Source organism: Rhineura floridana, chromosome 9 (assembly GCF_030035675.1).
Source record: "Rhineura floridana isolate rRhiFlo1 chromosome 9, rRhiFlo1.hap2, whole genome shotgun sequence".
NCBI classification, from domain to species: domain Eukaryota; kingdom Metazoa; phylum Chordata; class Lepidosauria; order Squamata; family Rhineuridae; genus Rhineura; species Rhineura floridana.
The window spans coordinates 45,382,407-45,409,951 of NC_084488.1; positions in this window are offsets into that span (position 1 = coordinate 45,382,407).

A 27,545-nucleotide genomic window follows, 5' to 3' on the forward strand; every position below is an offset into this window, starting at 1 on the left:
GATCTTCATGTTCAGTGTAATCACTTAAAGTATGATTTTAAGGGAAACAATAGCTTTTGATTTTGTTCATGATATACACAGATGAGGACACCAATAACCCATATGGGTGTAAGGTTTCCCAAGAAAGGAATATTGAGGCAAGCAGATGGCTGTGCCATTACCATATGGCTCATTGGAAACTGGACCTGGCTAGGGCATTTTGTCTTAAGAAAGATCTAATGTTGTTGTGCCAATATTTCAAGTGGTGTAGCTAAGTAATCCAAAGCTATCTGCATATAGTTGTCTTACAACAGCATTAAACATACAGTTCTGATGAGATGGTCAAGATATGGCCCTGCTGAAATGCCCAGAACAGATTATTTGAACACTGCTGTCTCTTCACCTTTTTTTTTTCAAAACAAAATCTGGACACAGAATTATACAAGAATTATATTGGCGGTGGGTACATATGTTTCAGCATAGAATTCTGTCTACTTCCAGTCTGAGTCACTTTTATTTCACTTATAATTCTGTTCTGTTCCATTTTCTCATTAGAACTTCACCCAAGCTTGGTCTGGATCCCTATAAGGAGTCTGCTAATCACCTAAAAATATATGCACATAATTGTGATTAACAAAGCAGAGGGTTTCATTGTTCTACCAAAACATTTTGGCATCTGCCTTCATCAGTTGCTAACAAACAAATGCTGTTACCAAGGTGGCAGTTACGGAGTTTTAAGGATGCAATGCTCAGAGGAGCTTCATTTGCAGAAGCTAAGTAATGTTTGTACTGTCCTCCAGGTTAAGGCACCAATGTGTCCAGAGAGTATATCCAAAAGTTCTCCCTCTTAGTCAGTGCGGATCTGTTGGCATCTCTATAGGTCTTACAGAAAATTCCAACAGGCTGTGGCCCTGTGCCGAAAGGTTTTGCAATTGGTTGCTCCACTTTCTTTGGTCAAGATTGCCAGTTTGGGGTTTCTCAAGCGTGTGCGTAGGTCAGTTGTAGTTTTTCCTGCGTATTGGATATGACATCCCAGTCTTTTGCATTCAATGACATAAATTATACTGCAGGACCTGCAGGTGATGTTCTGCTTGATGTAATATGTTTTGCCTGTTCTAGTGCTTTTGAAAGTAGCCATCTCCCTGAGGTACACACAGGTGATACAGCGTTTGGAGTGACAAGGATGAGACCAGGATTGCTGATAGGCAGCTGAAGCACAGCTCTCACTAACAGTCTGCGTAAAGTACGAGGCTGGCGAAATACTGCAACAGGAGGCTTGTTGATTGCTCTAGCAAGATGTTCAGAGTTTGCTAGCAATGGGTAGCTCTCCCTGAATGCTCGGTGATAGGAGATGCTGGATGGAAAGTACCATAAATGGAATCCAATGTTCTTTGATACCCCATTATGATGGAGGAGATTTTGTCTGGACAGAATGGAGGCTCGGTGGATATATATATATATTCCCTCAGCATAGGTATTCAAATGTCTGTTTTCCCCCCTCAAAACATATTTTTATTTTCTCTCACAATATGTATTTTAAATGAATATTTTAGTATGTATAAAAAGTTGAGAACTGCGTTGCAACCTCAGCTGTAAAAACCCATGGATAGCACAGTTCCAATCTGCACTTTAATCCTCAAGGAATTTGTCTCCCTGTTTGAAGAGGAAATTCTTATTAAAGCCTTTACAGAACGTTTGAGCACTGTGCTTTAACAAGTGATAATGAAGGAGGAGAAAAAAACCTGAATGATTTTTAAGGATAGAACATATTGCCAAATGCAAGGTGGTAACATAACTGCTATGTACCCTGGGTAAGAGGCTTCATGCCCTTCTGTGGCTTTCATGTCAGGAAGGTGGGCCTCTCAGCCATTTCCCACTTTGTACTACTTACTGGAGATTGGAAGGTTGAAGCTAAGTTTAAAGATCAACTCCTATAGTTTCCAGTGTTCCCTAGTGCCCTGCATGTGCACAGCCTTCTTCAGGCATTCAACATCCAGTGCAATGCAGTATGGGGGCAGTGGATGAGTACACAAGCGCCACCACCATCCCCTCCATCACTGGACTATGTGAAATGGGGAGTCTTTTTTAGTTGGCTAGCAACTTTAGTTGAAACATTCCTGAACTGTTTAGTATTTGTTTATGTTGGAACCTACCATTGTCTGTGAACTTGTGCCCTGTCCTTCCCTTTCTAAAATGTGTCCTAAAATGTACTTCGAATTCAAAGCCAATTTATTTTCATGTAAATATGCTGAAGTTCAAGGACTTCTGGTGTGTAAGTTGAACTCAAATTGCAATACTGAAATTAATGTGACTTAGAAAAGTTAAGTGCATTTATAACCAAGGCCTCAATTTGTAGGGCATGGAGAACCCTTTGTGCAGATTTACCAGGCAGAAATCCAGCTCAAGTAATTCAAGACATGGTGTGCGATCTGTTAGTGCTCATTTTGACAAAACATTTCTTCACATATGTGTGAGCTTCTTTCCAACACAGTTCCAGATAGTATTATGCTTTAAAAACAACAACTAGGCATATGTCAAGAAATATAGAAAAATCAGAAGTGTAAAACAGACATATGGATATTTCATTCTATATTTGACAGCCAAAATGCAGTAAACAGACATTTGTCAAAGAAGAAGAGAGCTGATCATCTCATATTCTCTGACAGAAACAATTCTTCATAGCTGGTTTATAGTGCAATCCTATATAGGTCTGCTCAGAAAAAAGTCCAACTGAGATCAGTAGGGGTTACTCTCAGGCAGTGCTTTTTTTTGGTTAAAACTCTGGTTCCTGTATTCATATCCTGACCCACAGTGCTATGGGTGCCAACACAAAATGGCTGCCAATGGCAGCAAAACAAAGTTGATGGTACTCTGTACTGGTAAGAACCATCACAAAGCACTGCTCTTGGGTAAGTGGACATTGGACTGCAGCCAAAAAGCACTCAGTTTTTGTCTCAGCTGTGATTACGAGAGATGCTAGTGTTTGTTCCTGAAAAGAAAATTTCATGTCCCCCTTTTCAAGGCTACCCATGTTCTTTGTTCACTTTTAACTAACTCACTCTTTCACATATTCCTTCTTTGTGAATGAGAAGGTTTAGAAAATAATTACCTTGTATTTGGTGCATATGGCAGTGAAGAGCTTCTAAACACTGGAAGTGATAGGGAGAAATAGGCCATGTTATGTAATTCTGGGTGGTTGGGCAAATCCTATTCATTCATTCATTCATTCATTCATTCCCCCCCAGAAGGAGCCCAGGACAATAAACAAAAACACTAAATGCACTTCAAAACATCTTAAAAACAATAGACTTTAAAACATATTAAAACAAAACAACTTTAAACATCTTTTTAAAAAATAACTTTAAAAACATCTTAAAAAGCCATTCCAACACAGATGCAGACTGGGATAAGGTATCTACTTAAAAGGCTTGTTGAAAGTGGAAGGGCTTCACTAGTTACCGAAAAGATAACAGTGATGGTGCCTTTCTAATACTTAAGGGGAGGAAATACCAAAGGGTAGATGCCATGACACTAAATGTCCACTTCCTGTGTTGTGCAGAATGGACCTCCTGATAAGATGCTGCAGGAGGCCCTCACCTGCAGAGCACAGTGACTGACTGGGCATATAAGGGGTAAGATGATCTTTCAGGTATCCTGGTCCTAGCTGCATAGGGCTTTGTATACCAAAACTAGAACCTTGAACTTGGCCCGGTGACTATTTGAAGTGGATCATTGCATCTTCTAGTGGCCTCTCCCAGAACAAGAAGAAATAAACACAGGAGGTGGTAAGGAGGGAAATGCAACATATAGTAGAATTCCTAAACAGAAGCAGGCAGGGATGTGTTCTAGGTTGATTTTATTTATTTTTATTTATTTATTAAATTGATATCCCACCCTTCCTCTCAGAAGGAGCCCAGGGCAGCAAACAAAACACTAAAAACACTCTAAAACATCTTAAGAACAGACTTTAAAATATATTAATTCAAAACATCTTTTTTTAAAAGCTTTTAAAACATCTTAAAAAGCAATTCCAACATAGACACAGACTGGGATAAGGTCTCTACTTAAAAGGCTTGTTGAAAGAGGACGGTCTTAACTTCCCGGAAGTGAGTGCTCAGCTGGTGATTGTCTCTGAGAGATCTCTGCCTCAGAGGAAGCTTTTTCCAGTTAAAAGCCATCCAAGAGGAAACTTTGACTGGCTTAAATGTTCTCCAAGGTATTGGAGAACCGATCAGATTTTCCACAGGACTTCGTTGAGCTGTCGGCAGCTGGAATTGATCAGGAAACCCCTGAGATAAGAAGGCATGCCGATCAGCTGAAGACGGAGTCAGGACTTCCATGCAAGCTGTACTGGAAAAAAGCGAAGCTTTTTTCTTCTTCTTAAAAACGTTCTTAACCAGCGAGCCTACTTCTGTCTAAATCTTATCATTTGGCTTAAATTACTACAATAAAAGGGATTTGTTTACGAATCAGCAATTGAGAAATCTGGGTGAGTCATACTTTTTCTCTTTTAAATATAATTAAGGAAGAAAGAAAATGTAAACAATTTATATTTTTTTTACGACAAAAAGCTGGCCTGAATTTGGAGTTTTAAAGTTTAAAAACGGATGAGAGGTATTTATTATTTGATGGAAATATATTTTGGACTATTTTTCTCCTTGGACTATTTCTTTTTGGATGAATCTGCTGTTCGTATATGTTACTAATCGCTTGGTGTTGTGAACCAGAATTGTTTTGCATTCCTGGACGTAGATAAGAACTGTGCTGGCCGGACCATAATAACAGGCCTGGAATATTAACTCTTCTGTTGGTGGAGGAAAAAAAAAAAGAAATAGACTGCATCTAGGTTTTGGAACAGTGGTTAATATCAGAAATTAAAGGCTTCTTATGAGAATGATAACTAGAAAAACAGCTAAGGCTCAGGAGCGAAGAGGTTCAATTGATCCACAGGAAGGGGTTATACCCCCAGATACGTTTCAAAAAATAATGGAAGGGATTAGTGATCTAAAACAAGAAATGAAAACTGAATTGATAAATATAAAAGACTATATTAAAACACAAGTGGATGAGATTAAAGGGACAATTGGGCAAATAAAGGAGGATGCAAAAAATACTAAAGAAAAGGTACAAATCTTGAAGAATAGAACAGATATATTAAATCTGGAATTAGAAAAAAATTTGGACTACATGGCTGTGATTGAAGTGAGAAATAAAGAAAATTGTTTGAGATTCCGTGCAATCCCTGAGGAAACAGGTGAAGACATCAGAGATAAAATTGTTAATGCTTTAGTAAAATTTCTGGATTTGAATGAAGATCAGATGAAATTTGAAATAGATAAAGTTTATAGAATTAATTCCAGATATGCAACAATGAAAAAAATTCCAAGAGATATGCTTGTTCACTTTATAAAGAAGACGACCAGAGATATGGTATTACAACAACATTTTAACAATACCTTTAAAATTGATGGTAAGGAAATACTGGTGATGAAAGAAATTCCTATTAGACTTTTACGAAAGAGAAAAGAATATGCTTTCCTTACAGAAAAACTTAAGCAATGCAAAATTCAATTTAGATGGGATGTTCCAGAAGGAGTGATTTTTACATTCAGACAACAGAAATATCGATTGAATACTGTTCAAAAAGCAAGGGACTTCTTGAGAAAAGCTTCAAAAAACATGGAAGAAGATAAACTCAAAGATATGGATATAATTCCTGGGAAACAAAGTCAACAAGAACATGCAGAGGAGGGGAAGGAAGATGATGGATTAAAGGGAGCATCAGGCACATTTTAAAATACACGCTTAAAGATGGATTACAAATATCTAACTTGGAATATAAATGGAGCCAACACGGCGCAGAAGAGAAAGAAAGTGTTTCATTATTTGAAAAAATTAAAATTGGATATAATTTGTTTACAAGAAACTCATATTAAGAAGAAAGATTCCAAATATTTGATTTGTAAAAATTTGGGTGAAGAATTTATTTCGGCTGGACCAAAAAAAAAAAATGGAGTTGTTCTTTACATTAACCCACAATTGCTTCCTAAATTGGTATTACTGGATGATAGTGGTAGATTTGTGGGGGTTGAAATTACTTTACAGGGCACAAACATTTTGATAGTGGGTATTTATGCCCCCAATGAAGATAAAACAAGGTTTTACACAGGACTTATGGAAAAATTGTCAGAGTTTTCATTTGATCATTGGTGCGTCATGGGTGATTGGAATGGGGTAATCTCACCAAAAATTGATAGACTTTCTGAAAAAAATATTAAAGAGACACAGGGTAAATTACCGAAGATTTGCTTTGAACTGATGGAAAATTTAGAATTGGTGGATACCTGGAGATATATAAATGATAGCGCAAAGGAATTTACTTATTTTTCAGAAAGACATAAAACATTCTTGAGGATTGATATGATTTGGATGTCTAAAATTCTAGCGAAGGATATTTTTAAAATGGATATATTACCAAAAACTTTTTCGGACCACAATCCTGTGATATTAACTTTTAAAAAAAAAAATCTTGGATTTAGATGGAGACTAAATGAATCTTTATTACAGAATGACAAAGTAGTACAAGAATGTAAGAAGAAATTAAAAGAGTTTTTTGAACATAATTTACATAAAGGAACAAATGAAAATATCGTTTGGGATACAAGTAAGTCATTTATGAGGGGATATTTTATTAAATGTAACTCTGAATTAAAAAAAAAGAAACAACAGAAAATGCAATTAATTTTGGAAGAAATAAAACAAAAAGAGGAAGAATTGAAAAAGAATCCAACTAAAGTTTCTATTGTAAATCAAATTAAAATGTTACAGAATCAAGTATCAATGCTGACAGAGAAATTGAAAGGAAACTAAATTTTGCTAAACAAAGGACTTTTGAATTTGCAAATAAACCAGGGAAATGGTTAGCATATAAATTAAGAAAAGAACGTCAAAAAAATCTTATATTAAAGATACAAGAAGGAGATGAGATGCTGACAGATAATGTAAAAATCAAAAAGATTTTTCATCAATATTATTCAACATTGTACAAGTGTCAGGAAATCCCATCTGAAAAAATAGAAGAGTATATATCTAAACAGAATTTGCCTAAAATTACAGACTTTCAGAGACAAGCTATTAATGGCCCTATCATGTCAAGAGAGATATCTGAAGCTATAAACAAAATTAAATTAGGAAAGGCGCCAGGACCAGATGGGTTATCTGCAATGTACTATAAATGTTTGGAGGAAGAACTCTTGCTACGTTTACAGTATACAATGAATTCTATTCTGCAAGAGGGAAAGATACCGGATAGTTGGAAAAATGCTAACATAACATTAATACCTAAAGAGGAGCAAGATTTAACTAAAACAAAAAATTATTGGCCAATATCTCTATTGAATAATGACTATACAATTTTTACAATGATTTTGGCAGAAAGAATGAAAATAATATTGCAACAATTTATCCAGGAAGATCAATCAGGGTTTTTACCTAAAAGACAATTACGTGACAACGTCAGGAATGTCTTGAATGTGTTGGAATATTTAGAACAACGAAATGATAAACAAGCAGCTTTGATTTTTTTAGATGCTGAAAAAGCATTTGATAATTTGAATTGGAAATTTATGTTTCAGGTTTTGGAGCAAATGGATTTTGGAGACAATTTTATAAAATGGATTAGATCGATTTATACATCTCAGAAGGCTCAGATAATTGTTAACGGAGATTTAACGGATTCATGTGAAATACAAAAGGGTACAAGACAGGGATGTCCATTATCTCCCCTTTTATTTATTCTGGTCTTAGAAGTGCTGCTTAGAGATATAAGGCAAGATAAAAGGATTTCGGGATTAAAGATAAAAAAGAAGAACATAAATTGAGAGCATTTGCTGATGATTTGATAATTGTATTAGAAAACCCTTTGGAAGGAATTAATGTATTGATGGACAAATTAAAAGAATTTGGACCGTTAGCAGGATTTAAGATCAACAATCAGAAAACAAAGATGTTGGTGAAAAATTTAACTTTAAGGGAACAGAAAGAGTTAATGGACAAGACAGATTTTACAATAGAGAAAAAGTTGAAATATTTAGGTATCATTATGACAAATAAAAATTCAAAGTTGTTTCATAATAATTATGAAAAATTATGGACAGAGATTAAGAAATATCTGCTAAAATGGGATAAACTACAATTGTCATTAATGGGTAGAATATCTGTGATAAAAATGAATGTATTACCGAGAATGATGTTTTTGTTTCAAACAATACCTGTAATATCCTCTGATTTACCTTTTAAACAATGGCAAAAAGATATCTCTAAATTTGTATGGCAAGGAAAAAAACCAAGAGTTAAATTTAAACTACTACAAGACGCCAAAGGAAGAGGAGGACTGGGATTACCAAATCTGAGACTTTATTTTGCTGCCTGCTGTCTAGTCTGGATAAAGGAATGGATCTTATTGAGGAATAAAAGACTACTGGATTTGGAGGGCCATAATCTGAAGTGGGGATGGCATGGATATCTATGGTATGACAAAGTAAAAGTAAATGTAGACTTTAATAATCATTTTATAAGACGTCCTCTGTTGAAAATATGGAATAGATATAAACCAAGGTTTTATTCGAAAATACCATTATGTGTCTCAAGTCAAGAAGCGTTTTACAGAAGAGAAATGGCTGGAAAAGAGAAATGGTTAACTTATCAAGAACTATTAGAAAATGTACATGGAGAATATATAATGAAAGAGAGAGAACAACTGACAAAGGAAGGATATAGTTCTCAATGGTTTGCCTATTTACAATTGTTAGAAAGATATAAAATGGACAAGAAAATGTATGGGTTTGAAATAAGTAAATCTGATTTTGAAATAGGTTTGTGTACAAATGATGAAAATATAATTGCAAAAATGTATAAACTCTTACTGAAAATGGATATGGAGGAAGAACAAGTAAAAGAGTGTATGGTAAAGTGGGCAAAAAAATTTGGTTATAACATACAAATGGATCAATGGGAAAATATGTGGAAAAAAGGCTTGAGATTTACACTATGCTATAATCTTAAAGAAAATTTCTATAAAATGATGTACCGTTGGTACATGACTCCAGAAAAGTTGTCAAAAATGTATAGTAATGTTTCTAATGTTTGTTGGAAATGTAAACAACAAGAAGGATCATTTTATCATATGTGGTGGCTGTGTAAAAAGGCAAAATCATTTTGGGCACAGATAGGTAGGATGATGCAAAAAATTCTAAAGATAAATATTCAGTCAAAACCAGAATTTTTTTTATTGGGTTTTATGGATAAACAAATAGAAAAGAAATATGGAAGAATAATATTATATATGATTACGGCAGCAAGATTATTATATCCACAAAAGTGGAAAATGGAATCAACACCAACAACGGAAGAATGGCTATTGAAATTAATGGACTTAGTAGAGATGGATAAATTAACATGTTTACTTAGAGAAAAATCGACAGATACATTTCTTAAGGAATGGAAGCCTCTCTTAGACTTTTTGTTGAAAGATCAAAATAAAATGATGATATTGGGATTTGACGATTAACTAAGACAGCCTATGGAGAAAAGTGATTCTGTATGTATACATTAAGGGACAGGTTTGATGTATATTATATACTTATAGCTGATCTGCGACAAATCGGAAGTCAACTATTTTATTTTTATTTTTGTTGTTGTATTGTTATGTTTTTTTACTTTGTTTTGTTTGTCTTTTGAAAAAAATTGAATAAAAAAAATTATTAAAAAAAAAAAAGAAAGAGGACGGTCTTCAGTAGTCACCAAATAGATAACAGAGATATTTTCATGTGTTATATGTACAAGCTTCTTTGCACATGTACAAATGTTTGTGTCAAAAAGTATAAACTTGTTATTTGTACAACATGACGACTGTGTACACAGCTGCACAGACTGTACACTTGTTGAACATTACATGTGAGCATGTAGTTACATGTGTACAGTTCATGTTTAGATGTATACAGATTGTACACTCCTTAATTGTAATGTGCAGACAACCCTAGTGTTGCCTTGGATTCGCCATGACTTAGAATTTGGATCTCTCCTGCCCAACACTCAGGCAGACAAGTGCAGATCTCCACCTGATTGGCTCAGGTGTACCTTGGTTGGGGAGAGTTCTGGTGGGGAAGAGATCTGCATGTGCTATGTGCAGACATCCTGGCCAGGGAGCTAGGGAACATATCTTGTTGCCTATGTGAAACAGTTAATGCACTCTCTCCATCAAAACCAAGATGCACAATACTCAGGGCTGGTAAAATTATTCTGGCAGCTGAAAAAGAAAATCCTACAAGTAATCCCTGGGAGTAAAAATATGATACAAATAAGTTAATGGTGCAGTCCTAGTCCTGCTGCATGGTGGCGCTTAACAGAGCAGAAGGACTACTGCTATGTCCACTTGGCAGCATGGAAGGCGGGGACTGGGAAAGTATTGTGCGAGCCTTGCATTGGCACACTGATCAGACCAGAATCAGGCCTGATGCCATCTTGTGGGGTCAGCTCAGCCTCCAAGGGATGGAATGGGGAACTTCACACTGGTGGAGTCACTGGCATCGCTCTGCAGGCAGAGGCCTGGAGCAAAGGGGGTTAAGATTGCACCCTAACTAGCTATTTGCTGCTTCTCATGACACTAAAAATTGCCTTAGGCAGAGACCTTGCTCTGCCTAATTGTAGGGTTGGCCTTGCCAGGAAGTGATGTGTGTGCTGTGTGGCTTCCTTCATCCCCTTTGTGTGTGGTGCTCCACAACAGAAGTTTTGAGGAGGAAAAAGGGGTTTCAATTCCTGCCTGGTTGTAGCAGGATGATTGCTAGCTGTGCCACTGGAACTGATGGAGTGGCCATGATTGGTTGTCAATTCACTTGTTAAGTGTGCTATGATACAAAGTTCTATTCTATCGGCATATCAGTGGCATATATCTGATCCTGGTCTAATGTAAGTATAGTATTGTTCTATTTAAAAAGGTGCTGAGGTGAGCAGCAGGACAAGAAAAAGAAAATAGTGCTTGCTAAACTTGGTTTGAAACAGTCCTTTTAAGCCAAATGTGATCTAGGCCATCTACATTTTTGCATCACTTCCATAAACTATTACATCAGCTTTGTACAAACCCAGCTCCCAGAGCAGTTGGGACGCCACTGGGTTTTTAGACTGGAATCTCCACAAACTGGACCAAAAGGAATTCACAAGGTAAGAGAAAATTCTAGGTCTCATTAGCACTTGGCATCATGAAATTGTTCTCCTTGACCATCTGCTACTCTGCTATTTTAACAAACAGAGCTGGACCATTCTTTCTTGTCTCATGTGCTGTTCTGTGTTAGTATGTGCATTTCATATGTAACAGATACAGGGAGATGGCAGTATTTTTATTTATTTATTTATTTATTTGCAAGGAATTGAAATAGAGATGTATGTCCCTGAATATTTTCATCTTTACCAAAACCAGATAACAGAACTTGACAGTGCTGAGCCAAACGTATGCCAAACACAGAAACAAAATGCTTCCATTTTTGTAATTTAATCAGAGGGAATATAAATTATATATTATGAAAATAAATTATGGAATCATCTTTAAAAATACCACAAAGAAGATCAAATTGCTATGCAGAGAATTTGAAAATAAACTGGCATTTTTCTCTAAATGAGTCTGGAAACATGAGCTGATATGACAGTGATGTATTGTGTTCACGTAAGCCTTATTCAGCTGTTCATATTGTGAATTAAGTGAACACGGAAGGGAAGAGAACAGGCACAAGAGCCAGGGCTGGCTCCAGGCATGTGGGGGCCCTTGGGCATTAGCTTGCCCTGGCCCCCTGGTGCGCATGCACGTGTATGCTTGCACATGCACCCCCCCACGCCCCCACCCCCCCCACCTGTCTAGTCTTTACCATTTCCCTTAATGAAGATGGCGGCCGTGGTTTCCCTAAGGGGAATGAAGCCTCCGGCGCCATCTTTGTTGATGGCACACATGCGTGCTATGCGTGCACATCTCTGCCATCAACTAAGATGGCGGCAGCGGCTTCAGTACCTTAGGGAAGCTCCGGCCACCATCTTCATTAAGGGCAATGCTAAAAAGCTGGCTGACAGGTTAGTGGGGGGCGTGGGGGGGCACGGATCACGGAAGGAGAGCGGAGGGCCCCTCAGGGGCTCCTGTAGTTCTGGGGCCCTCGGGCCAGTGCCCAACTTGTGAACTGGAGTGGCTAATTAGGGCAGCCATTCAATACAACCCTTGGGCAGACTCATCATAAAGCAAACACATCTATTCCCATCACATCACGTTTGGGCCTCAATAATGGATCTGAAAACTAGGGTGGTTGTTTGGTTGCTCATGGTTAAGGGCCAAGGCCTTCCACTACCCCAATCAATTGTAGAGCCTACTCTGTGGTGGTGATGGCATCAAAGAGATTTTTCTCTGCCACCATTGTGTCTACGGGAACTGGCAGGTGGAATTTTTCTGAGTGGTGAGAGGCCTTCTAAATCAAAAGCCTCAGGAGGAAGAGTTGGAGCCCTTGGTTGTCCACTGACCAATTTGCATGGTTCTTTGCACATAAAAATCACTTAAATCTGGTTCGATCTTGACTTGAAGTTATGACAGTACCTATTGAGTTGCCTAGGGAACTGGATTGTTTCAGCTTGTACATCCTGAGGATGTGGACAAGATCCTGACCAGTGTTTGGAATACCACATGTGCTCTGGATCCATGCCCTTTGTGGCTAGTAAAATCTGCCAAGAATGTCTTGAGGAAACAGATTAGTAACATCATAAATGTGTCCTTATGAGAGGGGCAGTTACTGGTGTCATTAAAGGAGGCAGTATTGCATCCACTACTGAAAAAAACCTCCTTGGGTGCACTGCAACTTAACAACTACTGCCCTGACTCTACCTTCCCCTTCTTGAGCAAATTTATTGAACACATGGTGGTGTCCCAACCATACTATCAGAGCCATTCCTTGATCTAGGCCAGGATACTCTGGGCCAGGCATAGGCTGATCCACTGCAGGACTTAAAGAGAATTCTGGAAGGAAGAACAGCAGTCTATATGCCACTGTGAGCAAGGAAGGTACTCTGAAATAAACCTCTATATTTAATAACCATAGCCTTAGTCCAGGTTCTTATTTCTAAGAATCCTAGACCTCTGGACTCAACACTAGCAATGCCAGTGGTAATGAACACCGCTAGTGGTAATGAAAACAAGACAAAGAAGACACAGAACATAACAGGAACTGTGAGACAATTCTTTTTGAAGCACTAAGATATAGGGTTTTTTTCGCCACCCTGTTAGGGCTACATATGAGATAATTTAGCAGGCATTTGGAAAAAGGAGTCCACATTACTTATCTTAGCAGATAACAGAATCACCCAGAGAGTTGCAATGCTTACAGAAGGATTTTGGGCCTAGTAAGTCAACACGCACCAAGACTTGCGTCTCTTAGTCCTGCATGAAGAGGAGTGGCAGCAGCCATTTTCAGAGGGGTCCCCCACCAAAAAAAAAGATTTTCAGTCAAAATTGTAGGATATTCTAATTCTCCACAATTCTCCCATTTGAATCCTACTTCAACATGTTCCCTGCTTTTCCTGAATTTCCTATGCATGAATCTTACTGCACATTGGGGCCTAGATGGGAACTGTGGCTTGAATGTTTGGAAATTTTATTTATTGTGATGAAAGAAAATGACCCTACTACAAAAAGGGCAATGTTACTACATTTTGCTGGGAGGGAAGTGCACCAAATTTTCATAACATTACCTGACACAGGAAACAGTAATGATTATAAAAAAGCAAAGCTAGCACTCACTAATTATTTTAAACCATACAAAAAATGTAGACTTTGAACAGTATAATTTTTGACAAACCCACTAAAATAAAGGTGAAAGTATTGATGAGTATCATACCAGTTTACACCACCTTGCACAGTCCTGTCAATTTGCGGACACAGATCATGAGATAAGAGCACAAATAATACAAGGATGCTCTTCAGCAAAACTCTTAAGGCAAATTTTATGTGAGCCCCAGATGACCCTTGCCAAAGTGCTAGACACTGCTTGAGTAAATGAAAAGTCTGAAAGACATTCCATACAAATTGAGAAAGGGAGGATCTCTACAGAAACTACATATGCACCCCAGAAGGGTTCCAACAGGAAGCAGATAACATACCCTCATGGTAGCAATCAATCTTCCCAAGCACAGCAAATGTCTTTGAAGTCAGCTCAGGCAACCTGCTACAGTTGTGGAGGATCCTATCCCCATAGAGGCAATTGTCCAGCCAGAAGCACGATTTGCCACAATGGTGGAAAAGAAATCACTGCTCAAGGGTCTGCAGGTCATCACAGTTTGCACCACATAGTTACAACCAAAGCCAAGCAAATGCTGTTCAGGCTGAACCACCAGAAGAAGAGGACAAATAGGTTTACACAGTATGCTCTACACAAACAAGTACTTCCAACCAGCATTGTCTGCTATATTGTCACATTCTCATACAAGGACATAAGACTGAAATTTTAATTGACACTGGTGCATCCGTGAATATGATAGCTTGGTGTGCATATGATGCATCCCCTCAGAAGCCACCACTAAAGAACAAAGAAGTAAATATATATGCCTGTGGAAGTCCAGAACCATTCCACCAAGGTGGAAGCCTACCTTGCCTTCAGAAACACATATGTTACAAGTCCAGTGTATGTGGTAGTTCATGGCACTGATACATTGCTTAGTTACAAGACTGCCAGTGCACTAGGACTGGTTAAGGTGATCCAAGAAATGCATGTTGACAGACTGACTCAAATCCTCCAAAGTCATGAAGAAATGTTGCAAGGAATTGGAAAGCTAAAAAGAAAACAAGTAAAACTTCACATTGATGACACTGTGCAGCCAGTGAGCCTACCACATAGACTTATTCCCCTCCACATTAGAAAACTAGTTGAAGAGGAACTAAAACATCTAGAAGAGCTTGACATTATTGAGTGAGTAGAAGGTCCTACTCCTTGCATCTCTCCAACAGTAGCGGTTCAAAAGCCTAAGCAAACAGGTGAAATCCGAATTTGTGTGGACATGCACCTCCCTAATCAAGCCATTTAGTAAAAGAGGCATGTTACTCCTACTGTGGATGACATAACTGCAGACTTGAATGAAGCAACTTCTCAAAACTTGACCTTACAGCTGGCTATCATCAGCTGGAGCTCCATCCAGAATGCAGGTACATAACCATTTCAACTTATGTTGGTCTTTGTCGCTACAAGCATCTCAGTGCTTCCCTGCTGGTTCTGCTGGACTTCTCAGCTTTCAGTACCATTGACCATGGTATCCTTCTGGCCTGCTTTGGAGGATTGGAGCTGGGAGGAACTATGATGGCTGGTTCCGGTTCTACCTTGAGGGTCATGTCCAGAAGGTAGTGCTGGGGAGACTGTAGTTTGACCATTTGGCCTTTGGAGTTCCACAAGGCTTCATTTTGTTCTCCATGCTATTTAACATCTATACGAAACTGTTGGGAGAGGTTGTCCAAGGATGTAGGCTGGGCTGCCAGCAGTATGCTGATGACATCCAGCTCTATCAGTCACTCACATCAGATCCCAAGAATGCAATGCAGGTGCTGGATGGGGGCTGCAGGCTGTAATGGTCTGGATGTGGGTTTCCTGCCAGAACCAGTCAGTGCACTAAGACATGAAGGTGTGCATTTCTTTAATAAGTTTAATTGAAAGTTTCAGTTCAGAGCACTTCATGAATCTACTCACCAGATTACACAGGATTCAGCATCTTTACTAGGAATACCTAGGCATGACTACATTGTACTAAGACGTTATCACAGTATTTATTTATTGCATTTGTATACCGCCCCATAGCTGAAGCTCTCTGGGCAGTTTACAACAATTAAAAACATTAAAAACAAATATACAAATTTAAAAACACATTTTTAAAAAGCAATTTAAAAAACACCTGATAAAATGACTGGGAGAAGAGGAAAGTCTTGACCTGGTGCCGAAAAGATAACAGTGTTGGCACCAGGCACACCTCGTCAGGAGGATCATTCCATAATTTGGGGGCCACCACTGAGAAGGCACTCTCCCTTGTTGCCAGACTCCCAGCTTCCCTTGGAGGAGGCACCCGGAGGAGGGCCTTGGATATTGAGCGTAGTATATGGGTGGGTTCGTGTCAGGAAAGGTGTTGCATCAGGTATTGTGGTCCTAAGCCATGTAAGGCTTTATAGGTTAAAACCAGCACCTTGAATGAAGCTTGGAAACATTCAGACAGCCAATGCAAGCAGGCTAGAATCGGTTTTATATGTTCAAACCATCTAGTCCCTGTTACCAATCCGGCCGCTGCATTTGCACAGTTAGACACGCCTCCCTACCAGCCTTAAGTAAAGATGGGTAGGCTTCCTACTTGTGTGAGAAAAGTGTCATAGTCAGGAGCGTGTGCACACATGTGCTCTCCTCCTCAGAGGGACAGTGAGAACACTTTGAATCTGCCAGCGCCACAACCTATGTGTTCAAGGTGAGGGTAGCTGGACCACTTCAGCAAGGTCCTCCTCCTCAGGAGGAGGACTGAGTGGCAGTGATAGTGGGGTTAGGGTTACCATCATTTTGTCATTTCAAAAAGAGTACATTTGGCTTCGATAAGTGAAAAGTAAGAGTATGCTGTTGCACCATCTCAAAAAGAGTACACCCTAAGTGGGGTGAGCAAGGAAGGGGGTGAAGGGAAGATGAAGAGACAACTTCCTGATCAGGCAGTGCCTCATCATTGGTAACTGGATCTACTGGGGTGGAGCTGTCAGTGTCAGTGGCACAGGAGCCTTCCAGCTCAACTGCGTCTGAATGCATGTCACTAGAGCCTTCCCCCCAGGCCAAGTCTGTCTCCTCCTCCACAGGGTTCATGACAGTGGGTGAACAAGCTGAAATTAAATCCGGACAAGACAGAGGTGTTGTTGGTGAGCTGAAATGCTAAGAAGGATTGGGGTTGTTGGCCCACTCTGGATAGGGTTGCACTCCCTATGAAGGAACAGGTTCACAGTCTATGAGTCCTCCTGGATCCCACCTTGCTGCTAGCAGATCAGGTAGCAGTGGTGGCCAGGGGGGGCTTTCACTTAGCTGCGGCTGTTGCACTAGCTATGGCCCTGTCTTGGATGCTCAGATCTGACCACCCTCACCCATGCCCTAGTCACCTTGCATTTGGATTACTGTAATGTGCTTTATGTGGAGCTGCCTTTGATGACTACTCAGAAGCTTTGGCTGGCTGCTAGGATGATAACTAGAAAGAACTGTTTTGATCACATTATGCCTGTGCTAAAAGAGCTACATTGGCTCCCAGTTTTCTTCTGAGTACAATTCAAGGTGCTGGTTTTGACCTTTAAAGCCCTAAACAGGTTGGGACCTAGGTATCTGTCTGCCCGCCTTCCCCTCATTAGTCATGTCCATCACACGAGAGCCAGGGAAAAGGGCCTGTTGTGAGTGCGGACTGTATCTGCAGCCCGTTTGGTGAATACTCGCAACAGAGCCTTCTCTGTCATGGCCCCTAGACTATGGAATACCCTCCCCTGTGAGGTAAGATCAGCCTCTCTCTTCCCATTTTTAGATGGCTGTTGAAGACCAATCTTTTTATACAAGCATTTGGCTAAATATCCACCCCTGTGTTTTGATGTTTTTAAGGATTTTATGGATTTGTTTAAGTATGGTTTCTTTGTATGTTTTTGTATTTTTAAATTTCTGTATGGTTTCTATGTATGCTTTGCAATTTTAAATCTTTGTAATCCACCTCAGGACCTGCATTCCAGGTGAGAGGTGGACATTTATTATTATTATTATTATTATTATTATTATTATTATTATTATTATTATTATTATTATTATTATTATTATTATTATTATTATTGGGCTGTGCAGGCCCTCCCCATCTGATTAGGCCTAATCCTGTTTGGGGCAACTCCAATCTGACCCAGGATAATCTGGGGCCAAACCAACCCACATCTGGGCCCCGACCCAAAGTTGGGCCCTAGCACACTCTTTAATTAGAGCTTCAAAGCCTAATTAAACATGGCTGGGAGGGGGGAGAAGGAGATCCAGGCAGAGTATCTGTGTGTGTCTTCTTCTCCTCCCCTCTCCTTGCCATCCCAACCCTCATTTCTACAGCCCCAGATGACTCCAAGTGGACCCAATCTGACCTAGTGCAAACCAAGGCTGCCTCAACCCACTCTAGCCAAATTCTGGGTTGTCCTGAATTGGCCTGAATTGGTTAGGGACCTGGGATTTGACTTGAGCCAGTGCATAGCCCTAGTTAATATGATTGTTTTTTAAAAAAAGGACTTTATGTCTTTGGATATTTGGATGCCCAATTTTTAAAATTAACAGCACAAACCTATGCCTGTTTACTCAGAAGTAAGTCCGACTGTGTTCAATGGAACTTATGCCTTAATACATGTTTAGGACTGCAGCTAAAATAACATTTCCAAAATGACATCTTGCAAGCCAATCCAGATATTCATTTTGGTGTTGGTTCCTCTGATTATGGGATATCCGTCAAAGTAGTTGTCAGAAGGGCATGTAATTGAAGATACCTCCATGGCTGTTTGTCTTATCTCTCCTCCTATCAGTCTGTAGCCAATGCTATTGAATACTGTCTAGTAAAACTAGATTGTAAAATTAAAGTGGTTCCTCTGGTGGGTGAAAACAGGATACATGTCTAACAAACACAATAAACAAATCATTAAGATAGCTCCTTTCTCTCTACGAACAATTTTAGCCATTAAATTCAATTTGCAATGGAAATGAATAGGGAACTTTTATATTTCCCCGAGTCAATACAAATTTTGGCAAAGTTTCCTTGCTCTGTAACAGTGTAGCTTTAAAATACATTTTACCTTTCTCTACAGTATTTAACTATTTGGTTATCAAGTCATCACGCATTACTGGCCTGCATGGTAACAATGTCTCCAATTTTAATTTATTATTTCATATCCACATAAACAGACAGCCATCCCTTACAGGAATCACAAATGCTAGCATAAGAGGATCATTAGATAAATTATGTATTACTGTTACAAGGAAAAAAGTTTCATACACTTTGAGCTCCAGCCCAAAGCTCATAGAAACAGGGACTTCCACTTTCATTTTGTAATGAAAGGGTGCACATGATTGCCTTCTCCAGCCCTGAGGTAAATGGGAAACTCTGTCAGAGCTACAGGTATACTAATTTGACATTTCAGAAAACAGCCCATCACAGTCCAAGGTGCCTGTCGAATAGGCTCGGGGAACTGTACAAGTCTGCTTTGTTCTACACCACCCCTGCCGCTACCCTTCACTACTGGGAAATCCATAAAAGATTATTTTTCCCCCTTTTGACAGAAGTGGATGAAGTTCATGTAGAGTAGACAAATTTGTCAGTGGTTTAGTTGCTTGGCTAACCACTGCCAGCATTGTTATCAGATGAAGTATTTGTGCAATTTGAAACCAGTTATGTTTGATGTATGCTAATTGTCCTTTAGTCTGGTCACCACTTTTTGGCCTGATACCTATATAAAAATCTATTCAATGGTAAAGCCCTTTCTTTTCCTAGTCTTTAAATATTTCAAGTTCATTACTCTCATTAAATAATGGGTGGTGTAAAATAGGGATTGATGGTGAGATTCATGATAATTTTTAGACCATGATAAGTCCTGTTTCATAAATAGATTTTGCATAGAGTCTAATTTACAAGAAATAGTAAGGAGGTATGGCAATCCTCTCAAGTACAATAGGGAATTTCCAGATTTTTCTGTTTCAACCAATATCCTTTCTGCATTACCTTTTTTATTTTAAATTTCCTGTAATTTCTTGTATGTGTGCTTGTTCTCTTAATTTTTTATTCCTGCTGCATTCACTTATGAAAACTCCTCTTGTTACTACTTTTAATCTTTCCCATATGGTGTAGTGGTTAAAGTGCTGGACTACGACCTGGGAGACCAGGGTTCAAATCCCCACACAGCCATGAAGCTCACTGGGTGACCTTGGGCCAGTCATTGCTTCTCAGCCTCTGAGGGAGGCAATGGTAAACCTCTCTGAATACTGCTTACCATGAAAACCCTATTCATAGGCTTGCCATAAGTTGGGATTGACTTCAAGGCAGTCCATTTTCATATTACTACAGGAGTATGGGCTTCGATGTCATTAGTTGTTTTAGTTCTAAGCTTATCTGTAGTTAATGTGCTTTGCAGTAAGATTGGATTTAGCTTCCATGTGAATAGATATCTAGAAAAAAATTGCTTGAAAAATCAATTTTATTAAAATAAGGGCATGATCTGATATAGTTATGGAACCAATTGAGTGCTGAAATTAATTTGTTATTAATTAGAATATAATCAGTTCTGGAATTTGCTGATGTCTTAAAGAATGGAATATAAAATCAAGTTCATTGGGATGTATGAGTCTCTGTGAATCAATTAACCCCCTTTCTTGTAGTAAATTGCACAGTCCTGAATCTGGGGTCATAGCCTTCTCATGCACACCTTTTTTCTTGTCTAAATGGGCATTGGGCATTGGTAATTGTATTTAAATCTTCCCCAACAATAATTTTCCCCTCTGCAAAAGTCATTAATTTATGAATGGGGTTATGCAGAAATTGTAATTGGTAAGCATTTGATGCATATATAGAAGCAACTGCATATATTTGATTATCCACCTTCCCTTCAATGAAGAGAAAGCATCCATTTATATCTTCCACTATTCTAAGAGCCTGGAAGCCTATTCAATGTGCTATCCATATAGCTACCCCCTAGAGTGTGAAGTTCCAGGAGCTGAAAGCCATGTGCCATTGCAGTCCGGTAAAATAAAAGTTTTGTTACCTTTCTTTTTGTGGGTTTCCTGTATGCAAACTATATATGGATCATTTTTCGTCAGTAAGCCCAACATCCTTCTTTTTTAATTACTGAACTGAATCCATTAGTATTCCAAGACAGATTGGTTAAATCAGTCATTAATGAACCAAGGTATATCATTGGGTAGTTCTTCGTAATGCATTGCTTCCACTGGAATACTTGAAAAATACATCCATGCAGTTCTATAAAAGCAGCCTGTTTCATGTCTCTCCCCTTTAACTCCCATCCCATCCATCCCCACCCACCCACACCAAACATTAACAAACAGTAATGCCAGAAACCAACCTTCATTACTGCCAGATCCCATGTATCAAATGGGGTCTGTGTGTTGCGCACTAAAGTGCTCACTTTGAATAAAAAGTTAACTGGGGGATGAGTTTATACCCCTCCCCTTCTCTAGCTAATGAATATGAACAGCTGAAAAAACCCAACTTCCTGTGTATCAGCAATGTCGATAAGACAATTCATTCAGCAATGTTCCTTGTAAATCACCTCTTTGTCACAAAGTTTAATATGTAAAGTTCAAGTGTTTCCAGACGTGGCTGCCTTCTTAGTAGAGCTGTATGTACGAGGCTTAAATTGGCCTGTAATTCTACAATGGATGACATGCCAGCCACCAACATCTTCTTCTCCACTAGAAGTTTCATTATAACTTCTGGAGCGATCTGGAGTTTTAGATTCCATTCCCAGTTGGGACAATTTGCTTCTTTAGTTGTGGGTGCTGAATCAGTGGTATTATCAAAACCTCATGGGAGCCCTATTTGTACCAGATTCCTGCCTTAGCAAATGCTTCTGTGAACATTTGAATTTGTGTCTTCGTTTAGGCTATCCTGACTCAGGTCTTGGAATATAAGCACAGAACTGTCCCCCTTCAAATTTGTGCATTTTATGAAGTCTTTGCATGATCTCTTCTTTGAGGATATCATATAAAGCATGCTATTATATCTCTGGATCTGTCATTAGCTTTCGGCTTTGGGTATAGAGCTCTGTATAATCTTTCAAAATCATCCTTTGACACATTCAAATCTGGGAATAAACTGTTAATCCAATTTACGAAGCTTTCAGTCATATTAGTTTTATCCCTTTCTGCCAAAGCTTTTCTCACCCTAATATTTTTCCTGCAATCCCAATCTTTATAATCCGCCATTTGCCACCATATATCTTGTTGCTCCTGAGACAGCACTTTCATAGTGGCTCTGTTTTTGAGTCCAATTTATTTAGCTGCTGAGGCAGTAGTTGAAGTTTTGTTAAGCTGTATTGGTAAAGTCACTAACATCTAAGACCTTGAACTGTCAGGCACATGGATGGTTTGATGTGGAATGTAGGCTGGCCAAGAAACAATTAGCTAAATATATGAGGTCTTCACAACATTAGAAAACACCAGGAGCATTTGAAGAACTGATTAACTTCCAGACTTTTTATAAAAACTCTTAAAGCAGAAAAAGGAAGATTTTAAAAGAAAGACATGGCAGGAAGTAAGCTTACCAGTGAAAAAAAAGAGAATACATTTTGGGAATTAGTACCATTTGGTATGAAGAAAGTAAAAAAAATTCATAGAAACACAAATTCCCTCAAGAATATGGGAATCATATTCTTCTCTGAATATTCTTCTTCTCATAGACTTCTCAGAAATCTATGGAGCACAAGTAGAACAGGAATTCTCAGAAACACAATTAGATGTAAAACAGTTACAGCTTTTACCAGAATGGCTACCAGTATCACCCCAAGAAACAGTTTCTGATTGCCAGGTTAAAAACAAAAAAGGTGCCAGGAGAGAATATGATACCACCAGAGCTATATAAAAATTTTATTAATTGGTGGACGCCTGTTTTAGCCAAATTGTTCACAGTAATTAATAATAGAGGTTCAGTACAAAAAGCATTGTATACTCTATTTACAAAAAAGGAGAGAAAAATAACCCTCAAAATTACTGACCGATTAGTCTTATAGATGTGTCAGTAAATTGTGTGCACATTTTCTTCTTCAAAAATTACAAACATGGGCCATAGAAAATGATTTCTTTCATAATGAACAGGCAGGATTTAGACAAAATTATAGTACTATTGACCAATGTTATATACTACAGACTCTAATTAAAAAAACTAAGTATACTTCTAAACATCTACTGCCTTTATAAATCTATCGGCAGCTTTTGATACTATAGATAGACCCCATCTTTGGAATAAATATAGATAGAAGTTTATTGATGCTTATTAGACAACTATACACTGACACACAAATAAGAATAAGGTGTGGAGTAGAAGGATCATTAACAAATCTAATTAAGACAAAAAGAGGAGTAAAGCAAGGTCACATACTGGCACCTGCTCTGTTTAATAATTATGTAAATGATATTGTCCATATATTGGAACAGGAGGACGCCTGTTCACCTGTAATTTCTGGCAGGAAGGTCCAAATCCTAATGTACACAGAACATAGCGTTACTATCCCTCACTCAGTTAGGTTTGAAGGAATTATTTAAAAGGTTTATAAGATATTGCAGAGAAGAAAATCTCAGTATAAATTTTACAAAATCCAAAATAATGATATTTGCTCATCGTCCACCAAAGTATAACTGGCAAATAGGTGAACATGCAATCGAACAAGTTTATATGTATAAATACTTGGGTATCCTCTTTGAAGAAAATTTATCATGGAAAGCACATAGAGAATCTAGTATTATTAAAGCTAAACAAGTGAGTGGAGCAATATTAAAGTTTTCGTCACAAAGGGAGGGAAAATGATAATCCCTACGTTTAAAAAATATTTCAAGCCAAGGTGATATCCCAAATGTTGTATGGTTCAGAGGTATGGAGGGGGGGAAATAAAATGTATACTAAATCACTGGATATAATACAGAACAATTTTTTGTGAAGATTATTAGGCTGTCCTCCAGGGACCTCAGCCTCTATTCTTCGCACAGAGGTGGGTTGGACCTCCACTGAAGTGAGGATACAGGTGGCACATTTGAAATTCCATAAATGGATGTACATGTTAATGGAAAGCTGACTGATAAAACAAGCATATTTTCTTCCAAAGAATAAGGGGAATCCAATTGTATCCAAAATTTAATGCAAAAATATAAGTTGCCAGACTCTTTTTGGGTCGTTTTAGATAAAAAAGAATTAAATATTAGCTTATATGAAGAACAAGCTAGAGAGGACAGGAGTTTGATGAAGAAATCCAAATTTGTCCAATTGTACTGTCTCTTTAAAAAGGATTACTAAAGAGCCAGATACCTAGAAGAACTGACAGTGTTCCCCCTCTACAGGGCTTTTCTAGAATTATGTTTACAGATCATGCCCTCAGCTATGCTGGATGGCAGATACAGAAAGCTTCCAACTTCCCAACAGATCTGTATCTGTAATTTAAAACAGGTGGAAAACATAACCCACTATATATTGAAATGTCCTTTATATGACTGCCCAAGGGAAAAATTCCTGGAACATATCTTGTTTAGCCTATCAACTTATTCTGAACATAAGATTATTTGTTTCTTTTAGAAGATGCTTACCCATATATAACCTACTGAACAGCACTATTTGTTCTAGCTGCAAGAAAAGTCTGAGCAGAAAGAGTTAGCGAAATGTGATAGACTATGGTTAAGAGTTCTAAGAGTGTCTCCTTTCTTAGTTTAAATTAGATTTGCTATATTGTGTTAAATGTTTTTAAAATTATACCGGATTTCAAATTTGTTTTTAACATGTATTTTTATTCTGTTGTATTTAATGGAGCATTTTTAAAATATTGTCAAGGCCAATGGCTAGTACAATAAAAATTATTAATTCCAAGTTGTATTGAGATATCTTTCATTTCAGCATATAATGGCTGTATTTTTCATTCTAATGTTGCTTCCCAGTCTGGCACCATATCTGCCCTGTGTTTCCAGAGTATTTCTGTCATGAAAGAACATCCACAACCTTACTGCCTCTAGGGTTCTTTGGTGCCACGTTAAATGCAGCCTTGTCAATTTGAGTTTGGTTGTCAAACCATGTTCCCTCATTTCAAAATATGAACGAAGATCCTATTCTTGAGCAAACTGAGATCCTTGAGTCATTACAATTGGACCATTTTTAAATTAGGATTTTTTTTTTGAGTTGGAGAGTTTTTAAACTAAATAATGTGTCATTGGGTTAGGCCAGCCTTTCCCAACTAGTGGGCCACCAGATGTTGTTGGATCACAGTTCCCATCTTTCCTGACCATTGGCAATGCTGGCTGAGGCTGATGGGAGTTGTCATCCAACAACACCTGGTGGCCCACTAGTTGGGAAAGGCTGGGTTAGGCAGATATGGATTAAGCCACCATCTTGCAGTTGTGATGTCACCATCCTGCCATTATGCCATTGTTCTGTTACTAGGTATTTACAAGCATTTCAGAGAATAAAATGGTGTCATAGCACAATCAGTTATACAATATAGCAAACAAAATATGGGAGGTGCTTCCTTGTTCAGTTTCTGTTTCCTTAATTTTGATTGCAATCCATTCTGTACACACTTCCCTGAAATTAAGCACACTTAAATTCAACAGGGCTTACTTCTGAGTAGACATGCATAGGATTATACTGTCAGACACACAGATGTGGTTGTATAATTAATCTAATTTTCTAGGATATCACAGAAGGTAATGTAAGAGTGCAAATCCTGAGAATACAAGATAGAATTTTTGTTTAATGCATGTGTTTTCTTTTAAGACTAATATGTTTAAAATATATTCCAGTTTTCACTTTGAATAAATATATACCCCAAACTGAACCAAACTAGAATATTGGCATTATATGTGGTTTATACAGTACCTTTGTAAATGTCAAGTAATCCTGAATGTGTGTTGAATTTTTAAACTGCTTCACAGTTTATTCTTACTGTTCACCACATGAATTTTAAAGTAGGTTTGCTTTTCAGCTCAGAACTCCCCTTTTTATTTCTCCTGGGTACACTAAAGCCTCCCCCCCAAAAAAATAATGTTATGAAAATGTGGGTGAAAAGATACTTGAATTCTTTAGCATGCTGCATGGAAGCAATGGATATAGAGGTATCAGCTTGTTTGTAGCTGAGCTGAAGGAATTGGATTCAAGGCATTAATTTGAATGGGACTGGCAACCTGTTCCTTTCTAAACATAATGGCCCCTATCCAAAATTCCAGTGTGCTGCATATGAGGATCTTTGTCTACACATCTCAGTTGAAGAAAGCCTGTTGGAGAGACAGTAAAAATTGGCAATGCTGATCTCATTTTAAAGAGGGAAAGGGGGCTGGATTTATTCCCCATCCACCCCTCACAAAGAAGATTGGAGCTTTCAAAACCAGAAGGAAGTTCTGTTGACAAATTCTCCAATTAAGTATGCTTATAATTGTGGCCTAATAATAAACCTGGCAGAGGTGGTGGTGGAGGAGCTGGTGAAAAGCTCTACAGGTTCCTCCCCCTGCTCAGGAGTCGCTGGCCTGGCTGAATGGCAGCTCCATTGGGAGCCATGTGCACAAGCTGGCTGGGAAGTGCCAGCTCTAACAAACAGGACTCAAAAGGAGTAAGTGCTCCCCATAGGATTCAATGGGAAATAAATAAATTATACTGTGCTGGGGGATCAGGACCCAGGGGAAGGGTCTGAACATGAGGAGAATCTTGCATAAGTCTTTCCCACATCTCCTTTTTTAGCCACATCCTTGGAGAGCTCCACTGACTCTCTGTTCCGTGGCCTGGCTGTCCCTGGCAGCCCCCCAGTGCAGCTCAGCCATGATGAAGGCCTGCTGCTGGTGGAGACCGGCAGAGCCAGGAGCCTGCCAGTGCAGCCAAGGATCCTCAGCATCCAACTCACCCCAGCCTGGCAGAAAGGTGAGTTGGATTGCACCCTTAGACATTGTGGACATGGATGCTAGCCTGCAGATGTGGGTCCATTTTGATTATAGTATGGAAATGAATACAAAAAATAATTCAAAAGCAATCTTGGGCAATCAGTTTGCATTCTGTAAATAGTCTGAGGAGTTTAGGTCTAAGTTGGGTGTCTTCCACATGGTTGTTTTCATGCCACTGTCATTTTACTCAGTTTGGTAAACATTGAATTCCAAGAATCATAACTTGGGAGCACTTGATTTTCTCTTTGTTATAGTAAGTTTTGTCTGCACTTAGTTTTTTTCTCATGTACAGATGTCGTGGAATTTATGACTGGGTTCTTATAGAGGAGACTTAAGAATGAAGCCAAAGCCTGTTTTAAGGTTGTTTATTCAGCAAAGCACTTCGCTGGAGCAAAGTACAAAACTCAACTGAGAAAATGGAGGTCGGGTACAGATGTATATATGCCCCTTCATACGTCATAGCCGTAGCAACAGCCTTATCCAATCAGTCTGTGCCACTGCAATCCTTTGTCCCAATACTAACTATGCCCCTCTAAGCAGTCTCGCGAGACTTGTGTCTCCGCACATGCTCAGTCTGCTACAGCAGCTCTAATTACTACTGCCTACGTGGCTCCCCTGCTTAGAAGGAATGGTGGCCAGAATCCGCATCACAGAGAAGATGGAAGCAAAAATATTTCTTTATTCTAATAAAAAGTATTGGGTTTTTTAAAATGAAGAATTATCTCATGTCTTCTTAGTTGGATAATTGGTTATCTTATAAGGACAAGCGACAAAATGGATTGCTGCTGTTTAGTTTTTCAGTCAGTCAGTCGTGTCCTCTTTTACCATTTTCATTTTTCCTTCCCCAACAGTCAG